Genomic DNA, 8438 nt, shown 5'->3' on the forward strand with positions numbered 1-8438 from the left:
CTCCGGCCAGGGAGGGACAGGGGGCAGCGGCCGGGCTGGGCGGGCCGGGGAGGCGGAGGAAGGTTCAAGCGCAGCGTTTCACCTGCGAGCTCGGAAATTCCCACCTTGCCTGCCCTGTGCACTGGGAAGGCAGCTGCCTGCTGCCCTCTATTGACCCTCGCTGCCATGGGGAGGCGGCTGGGACCTCTGGGGCGGGACGAGACATGTGTGCTCCAAACTGACACTGCAAAGTTGGGGGGGGGAGCGGGAGGAAGGGGAGAGCGAGACGAGGAAATCTATTAGAGTTTGGTTGTTGTGTGTAATTCAGGCCGCGATCCAGCCTTGCTCCTCCCCGCTGTTATTCCATTACCCCTTTCCCCCAGTCTCGGGCTGTCCCTTGTCTCTCGCCTCCTCCCCTTACTCCTGCACTCTGCCAGTGCGCCTCCTACACCACGGGACCGATGGCGAACACTGCTTCTAGCTGCTAAAATGCCGGGGCAAAGGCAGCAGGTGAAGCTAGAGAACATGTCACTGCATCTGCCCTCCGCCCGCAATACCTGTAGTAAACACTGCTCCCTGCTCTGCCCAGAGGCTTCAGATCAAAGGGACAGCTGCGCCAGCGCCTGGTAGGGCAGTTTGCTAAGTTAATTTCCATATTGTAATCATGTTACAAGAGAAAAACGTTCCAGGTTCCCCCTACCATGGATTCAGAACCTCCTTTCATCCAGCCATAAAGTTGGTCAGCTTTTCCCCCCTCCACCCCCATCACTATCACACACACCAAACACCAGTGTGCAGCCCTCAAGTTGAGAGCCGGTGTCTTAGATAGCTGCAGAACACTCATAGTGATCTGGGACAGTAATAAACCTATGGTGGAGGAGGGAGGATAATATCTAGACACTTATGGAAACGTTAAGGACCAGAGGGAAGAGATAAAATGGGAAAATGGACTGAGAAAATGAGTGAATAAAAATGAGGGCAGCAGGAAATAATAACATATACACACAGTATTTTTGAAAGCAGTCCAGGCCATCTGAGAAGGACCTGATGCACGTTCACAGAAATGGGATGGATCAAGGACATGCATAGTACATCTTGTATCCAGGGTAGTGCTAGAGAGGGGACACTTGGGAACACCTTGTTAAAATTTCACTAAATTGAAGGGAAGATAAGAGAAATTTCTCTGTTTCTGATTAAATGTACCCATCCCCTAGACACTATTAAGTCACTCCTGCAAAAATCACATTCTTAGGTCACATACAAATACTGCCTTCAGAATCATCACTGTGTATTTTAAAAAATAATAATTCCCAAGGGGAGGGCATTCTCCTGAATTTCCCACCTCTTCCTTTACTTTTCAGGCTAAACAGCAGTCCTCCTTCCTTGGTTATGGCTACAAATCAAATAAATAGTTTTGAATAAAATCCTTCACCCATTCTCTCTACAAACACCGCAGCCTGGTGTCACAGCATTTAGTATGGCTGGAGGGGGGGACATTTGTAGAAGCCCTATGTTTAAAATATTGTCAGTACATCATTTCTTATGAAAGCAACAAAGGGCACAATTCCATTCATCCACCTTGCATCATTAGAACAAATGGATGTAAAGCATTTTCTTGCACTAAAAGGCTTGGACATCACTGCTAAATTATCTAGTAGCAGCAGCTCTGCATCTCCTCCCATTGTTCCACACTACACAAGGGGCTCAGACCTGAAGTGCTCACTCTGGTAAAAAAAAAATCATTGGATTAGCAAGATATTTGGGCTGATATTTCCCCCAACTCTATAGTTATTTAAAGCAGCATTGCTGGAAATGGGGAGGTGCATGTCTCTTTTCTTCATCCAGTACTACTAGAGATTATATTTGCAGACTTCAATTTGCATTTCTTTGTATTTCCCAAGTTTGCCATTATTAGGAATCTTCAAATCAAGTGTCATAGGTAGGGTTCTTTCTTCTGTGAACATTACAAGGCAGATTCTCCAGTCCAGTAAGACCACTTTACACTACATAAGCAGCACAAAATACTCTTAAAGTGACAGAAATCTGGCAGTGGTGGCTCTCCTACCTCCGGAATGATCCTCATCCCTGGTGTAAAGGGAGAGACAGCATGTCGGGGATGGAGATGGGACATGGTGGAAGGGTGGGCAACTCTGACTTGGTGAGCCACAAGCATCTTCCTGCAGCCCCTGAGAAACAAGCCCTTTGCGGGGGGAAAGTATGAACATCTTTTTCAAACCCTAATCAATCAGAGGTTTATATGAATTATACCTGCTTGACTTTCACTACCAGCATACAAAATATTGTACAGTGGCTACACTAAAGAGAAACAGTACTGTTATAAAGGAGCCACACACATGCTGTGATTCCATCAGATCTCCTAAATGATGCAAGGTTGAACCTGATCAGTATGTGGTTAAGAGTCCTTCAAAGGAGACCTGGTTGCTGCAGGAAGTGATGCTGGTGATTCAGTAACCAGCACTCTGAGAATTATAGAAATGTTACATTCTGCCTGCCCACATTCCCCTTTCAGTTTTGAGTGGACATGCCCTCAAGTGATACCATGTGCTGTTAAACATCTGCTGCGCTCCATCCTCAAGGTGGCTGCAACTTATTTGTGGGTGAAGATATTCCTCTTAGAATCATAGAAATGTAGGTGCTAGACAAGACCTCAAAAGGTCATCAATTCCAGCCCCTGCTTTGAGGCAGGATTAAGTAAAACTAGACCATCCCTGACAGATGTTTATCCATCCTGTTCTTAAAAACCTCCAGTGATGGGGATTCCATACCTACCTCACAGGAGCAATAAAAGGCTTAAACAATATTGAAAAACACTTTGAGATGCTCAGATTGACACTGCTATAAAGGTGTACATTGCAGTATAATCTTAATCAAGATAGCCCCTTAGATGGGACTTCTTCCTACTGTGGGGTTCTTATACCTTACTCTGAAGCATCTGGTACCAGTCACTGCCGGAGACAGAATAGTGGACTAGATGGAGCATGTGTCTGATCCAGTATAGCAATTCTTGTGTTCCTATGGACAGCCCCCAGGAAACCAAATTAGCATAACTGCATGAGTAGAAATAACTGCAGTTTAATTGGGCCAGTATTTGCAAAAAAGCACCTTAGTGGCATTTGGGCAGTACCAAGAGGGTAAGTGGTGTGTAATCACTTGTGACGTAGTAACCATTACCAAATAAACAACGATGAAATGTAGTAAAAGTATTTCTATTTGTGTAATTTCATTCAGTATTTTGTTTCAATTTAAGTGTCTGTCTGTTTAAAAAAAAAGACACTTCTTAATGGAGACAGCTACTATTGGATGTCCTAATTAAGATAATTTTATTGTGGTATTATATGCACTGTCTAAAAATTAGAGACCTCTTTCTTTTCTTATTTTGTGTCACAGTCTACACATTTGTGGATTTTGCTGCTCTGCCAGACTTTCACTATGTAAAAAAGAAGAGTACTAAATTTAAATTGCACATAGCTAGATTTTCTTTTTCTGCAATTTGGTAAACATTTTATGTGTCTTTACTGAGAGACTAAAATGGGACATTTTGCAAGCTTTTGCTAGAATATGTTTCAGCTTTCAGTCCTCCTTAAAAGCAACTTGCACAAAAGGGCTCAAACAACACGCACACATAGTATGGACCCATTGTCTGTGTTAATAAAACTAGAAAGAGAGATCTTTAGAAGATATGAAGATTATTTGGTCTTTTAGGTTTGAGAATTTGTTGATTGTGCTAACCCCATAGACAACAATGAAACTAGTTTGGAAAAAAGTCATTGAAGGAGATGCTGTTTAGCATGACAGCCCTCGAGTTATGATCTTCCTGTGGTGCATCGCAGTCACATGTTTGTTTACTTTCCCAAACACCATGTCAGTTATGTGAATATGCCTAATATTACCCTATTTCTGAATTGCTTTGTACACAGACACACACCAAGAGGAAAATGCAAAGGTAACTATAATATCAGAGGAGTAGCCGTGTTAGTCTGTATCCACAAAAACAACGAGGACTCCAATGACACCTTAAAAACTAACAGATTTATTTGGGTATAAGCTTTCATGGGTAAAAACCCACTTCTTCAGATGCATGGAGTGAAAATTACAGATGCAGGCATTATTATACTGACACATGAAGAGAAGGGAGTTACCCTACCAGTGCTGACAGGGCCAATTCAATCAGGGTGGGTGTAGTCCACTCCCAATAATTGATGAGGAGATGTCAATGCCAGGAGAGGGAAAGTTGCTTTTGTAGTAAGCCAGCCACTCCCAGTGACTATTCAAGCCCAAATTAATGGTGTTAAATTTGCAAACACCACAGAAACACTAACTCAGGAACCAATCCCTGTAACAAACCTCGTTGCCTACTCTGTCCCCATATCTACTCTAGAGACACCATCAGAGGACCCAACCACATCAGCAGCAGCATCAGGGACTCATTCACCTGCACATCCATTAATGGCATATATGTCATCATGTGCCAGCAATGCCTCTCTGCCATGTACATTGGCCAAACCGGACAGTCTCCACGTAAAAGAATAAATGGACACAAATCAGACATCAGGAATGGTAACATACAAAAGCCAGTAGGACAACACTTCAATCTCCCTGGATATTCTATAACAGATTTAAAAGTAGCCATACTTGAACAAAAAAAACTTCAAAAACAGACTTTAAAGAGAAATTGCAGAACTAAAATTAATTTGAAAATTAAACACCATTAATTTGGACTTGAATAGGGACTGGGAGTGGCTGGCTCACTACAAAAGCAAATTTCCCTCTCCTGGCATTGACATCTCCTCATCAATTATTGGGAGTGGAGAACATCCATGCTGATTGAATTGGCCCTGTCAACACTTGTGAGGTAACTCCCTTTTTTCATGTGTCAGTATAATAATGCCTGCATCTGTAACTTTCACTCTATGCATCCGAAGAAGTGAGGTTTTTACTCATGAAAGCTTATGTCCAAATAAATCTGTTAGTCTTTAAGGTGCCACCGGACTCCTTGTTGTTTTTTCAAAGATAACTATATGTTACAAGGCTTAGAGTAAGTTGCATTTATATGCCACCTTTCATCCAAAAAGATCCTCAAAGCCATTTAATTAGAAGGAAAAAAATCCTGATGGGCAACCTATACATAGAACCACTTCACCCAACACTGAAACGCAGCAGCTGTTTAACAGCAGAGTCCAGTACAAAATCTCTTTTAAAATTGAAATGAAGAGAAGTGACTTAGTGGGAGGGACACAAAGAGGCACCAGGTAAAGGGGGCATATGACCTCCCCATGTGACTCATCCTCGCCCCCCCCCACGTGACCCTCTCCCGTGACTTGTCCCAGCTCTGCTCCCAGCCCAAGGGCCCCACGCTCTCCCCGTCCCCTCCCCATCCCACATTAGCTGGCGGGGGGAGCTCTGCTCCAATCCCCCTGGCATGTGTGGAGCCACTAATGCACTCTCCCAGGCAGCCTCCGGCCACACTGCCTGCCTGGGACGCTGCCTGTGGTGTGGCATGCAGCGGCTGCTCTCTCCCAGGCAGCCTCTGGGCTGTCCCAGGCAGGCAGCATGGCCAGAGGCTGCCTGGGAGAGTGCAGCCGCTGCATGCCACACCAGGCAGCATGGCCAGAAGAAGAGAGGTTCTGGCCCTGCCTCTTCCCTTCCAGCTCTGGCCCTGCCCCTTCATCTCCCCAGCTTCCCCCCCCAGGGTATTTTGAGGAGGGTCATGTGACCCTTCGACCCCCCCCCCAACGGGTCACCATTGATTGAATTATGCAAATCATAATTTGGCAAGGACACTGGGGCTAATACTTCTATGCTTACAAAATGTACCATAGACTCTTTAATGACCTGACAGGTGGTCCGGACTTTGATTTTGTATTATCAGAAGCCTCCTCCAACTGATTCAACACTAAGCTAAGGCTTGTCTACATGGGAAGTTATACTGGCATAAGATGAGGTGTGAATTTAAACTGTTATACCAATATAACTCAGGTGGACACTCTTATTCCAAGATAAACTTCTAGTTTAGTTTATGTTGCTTTGGAAGTGGTTTAGGATAAGATGGCAACAGGCACTTTTTTTGCTGGATATGTGTGTCCAAGCAGGGTTATACCGGTATAACTATTGTGGTTTAACTGTACCTGCATAGCTGGTGAAACTTTTCCATGTAAGCAAGTCCCTAAAAGGAAAAATGTTCCCTGCTGACTACATGTTTTTTCATGTCTCCAGTCCATCTACTGAACAGGCCCAACACTAGTTAGTTTATGAGTATTACAGCAGCTGAGGTTTTCATCAGTTTATTGTACTGATTTTTATATGAGTCAGTTCAAAGAAATTATTTTCAAGCCTAGGAATCTCATCATTAGAGCTAAATAAAAGCATTCAAGATTATCTAAAACTGCAATAATATCAGAAACTCATTTAAAAAAGATGACCTTTGACCAATGTGCTCTTTTAATTATAGCCTTCAAATGAGCTTAAAAGGTACTTTACTCAAAATATGTACAAATGATCACTAAAGGCTAAAACACTGATGCCTCCTTGATCTGTACCCAGCACAGATGATCTTTTCTAATGGCAGATATGTGTCTTTTAATCATATCACCACACAGAAACAAATTCAAGGCCCTTTTTGCTATGAGGCACATGAGACCTAAATAACACAGCAAATCCCCCTTTGATATATGCAGCAGTGCTATACTGAATTCTGCAGCAACTCAGAAAGGATGTTTCAGTGTTAACTGATAGTGAAAACAGTTGGGAACTTTCACCGTTTGTTGAAATAATCCTAGAAATACAGCCAAGGTGAAAATATAATTCATACGCATTACACTAAGGCTAAAAGAAAATATATTTGTCGCAGAGGAGGAAAATCTAAAAAGATGTTTAGAAGCTCGACATAATCATCTTGTTTGACCTGTAGCACCCTTATTACTCCTGATGATGTGTAGGAAGGAAGGACCCCAATTTAACTGGCAGTGTTGTCAATTAACAACTTTATAAACTCAGCACATTTGATACAGAAAGAGACAGTGAACATAGAACGTGAATGTACATTATCCCAAAGGAAAGCTGCACTTTAATTGGTTTTTTTTTCCGAAATTGCGCATACGCTTAGAGTGTGATCAGCATATTTTAGAAATGTGAATAAATAAATAAGATTATTACCTGTCTGAGGATTGTACAAAATGATTTGGTGGACTCAGTCCACTTCCTACTGAACAAGCATCTGCAAAACAATTGGCACCTGTTGTGGCAGTCCAAATAGAAAATCTAGCAAGGACTAAATGTCCTACTCACCTCAGAATGTAGCTATTCATGTCAAAGGAGTGGCATATAGATGGGAAGTTGGCTCAGCAGGGAGCCATGTGGGTGAGAGGAGCATGGCCAGGATGAGTCAGGCAATAAGGAAGCTCTAGGAAAGAGAAGGAGGAAAATACTAATGTTGGGCTAGCAGATAATGGAGACAAGGTTGATTCTTTCTTAGAGGAGAGCTGGAGACCAGAGATGATGAAATGTAATATGGGACGTGCCTGGGCAAATTGACTTCTTTTTTGACCCTCCATGACTATGAGATGATTTGCAGAGACATTGGGGCACTGCTGTTTGTCATTGATTCTCTGGATGATTACATGGAAGCTTTGGCTAAGTTGCATCTCACCATGACCCCAGTATATAAAGTGAATACAGACATCAATTTTGAAATCTTTGTTCAGAAAATGGATGGTTTGTCTGGTGATCACAAGATTGAAATCCAAAGTGGCATTCATCAGATGGCAATTGATGACCTTACAGATGATAGATTGGAGAAAATTCACCTCAGCTTTTATCTGACAAACATATATGATCAATTCTATATTTGAAAGCCTTAGCAAAGTAGTATAGAAATTGATTCCGCAGCTCTCAATGCTAGAAAACCTATATAACCTCTTCATTTCAAATTTTGGGACTGAGAAAGCATTTTTATTTGATGTAGTCAGGAAAATGTATATTGCAACTGACAGTACTCCAGTGGATATGCAAACTTATGAGCTAATGATTAATAGACTGCAACTTCCATTGTTTTCGCAAGGGCGCACATGAAATATTTGAAATGAGAATGAAAGTAGTGAGTGTGATGCTGGCTGACCATATGCCAGCTCTTGCCAAGGCTTTAGGCCACAGCCGAGCACTGACAAATTCATTGCTGGAAACCAGTTTGTTGCACTTACGTGTTAGTATAAGTTCAATAAATTTTTTAACCATAAAAATGTGTTTAGTGTTTATGAAATGTTTGTTAGCTGCTGCATGCCTTAATTTCACTTATAATATCTTTATCACATGCTATAACATAATATTTGAGTTTTTGCTTTATGACTAAAAATGTTGGCTCTGAAACTGTAAACTTAGTCAAGAGGACTCGTCTCCTAACCATCAAGAAGGTATCAAAAGTAAATGGGCCAGTGTGGGACATC

General features: G+C 42.4%; 1 pseudogene; it reads left to right on the forward strand.

Annotated features, from left to right (window-relative positions):
- Positions 1 to 7507: 7507 nt before the first annotated feature.
- Positions 7508 to 8148, forward strand: LOC117871740 (annotated as a pseudogene).
- Positions 8149 to 8438: the final 290 nt, after the last annotated feature.

Source organism: Trachemys scripta, chromosome 2 (genome assembly GCF_013100865.1).
Source record: "Trachemys scripta elegans isolate TJP31775 chromosome 2, CAS_Tse_1.0, whole genome shotgun sequence".
NCBI lineage: Eukaryota > Metazoa > Chordata > Testudines > Emydidae > Trachemys > Trachemys scripta.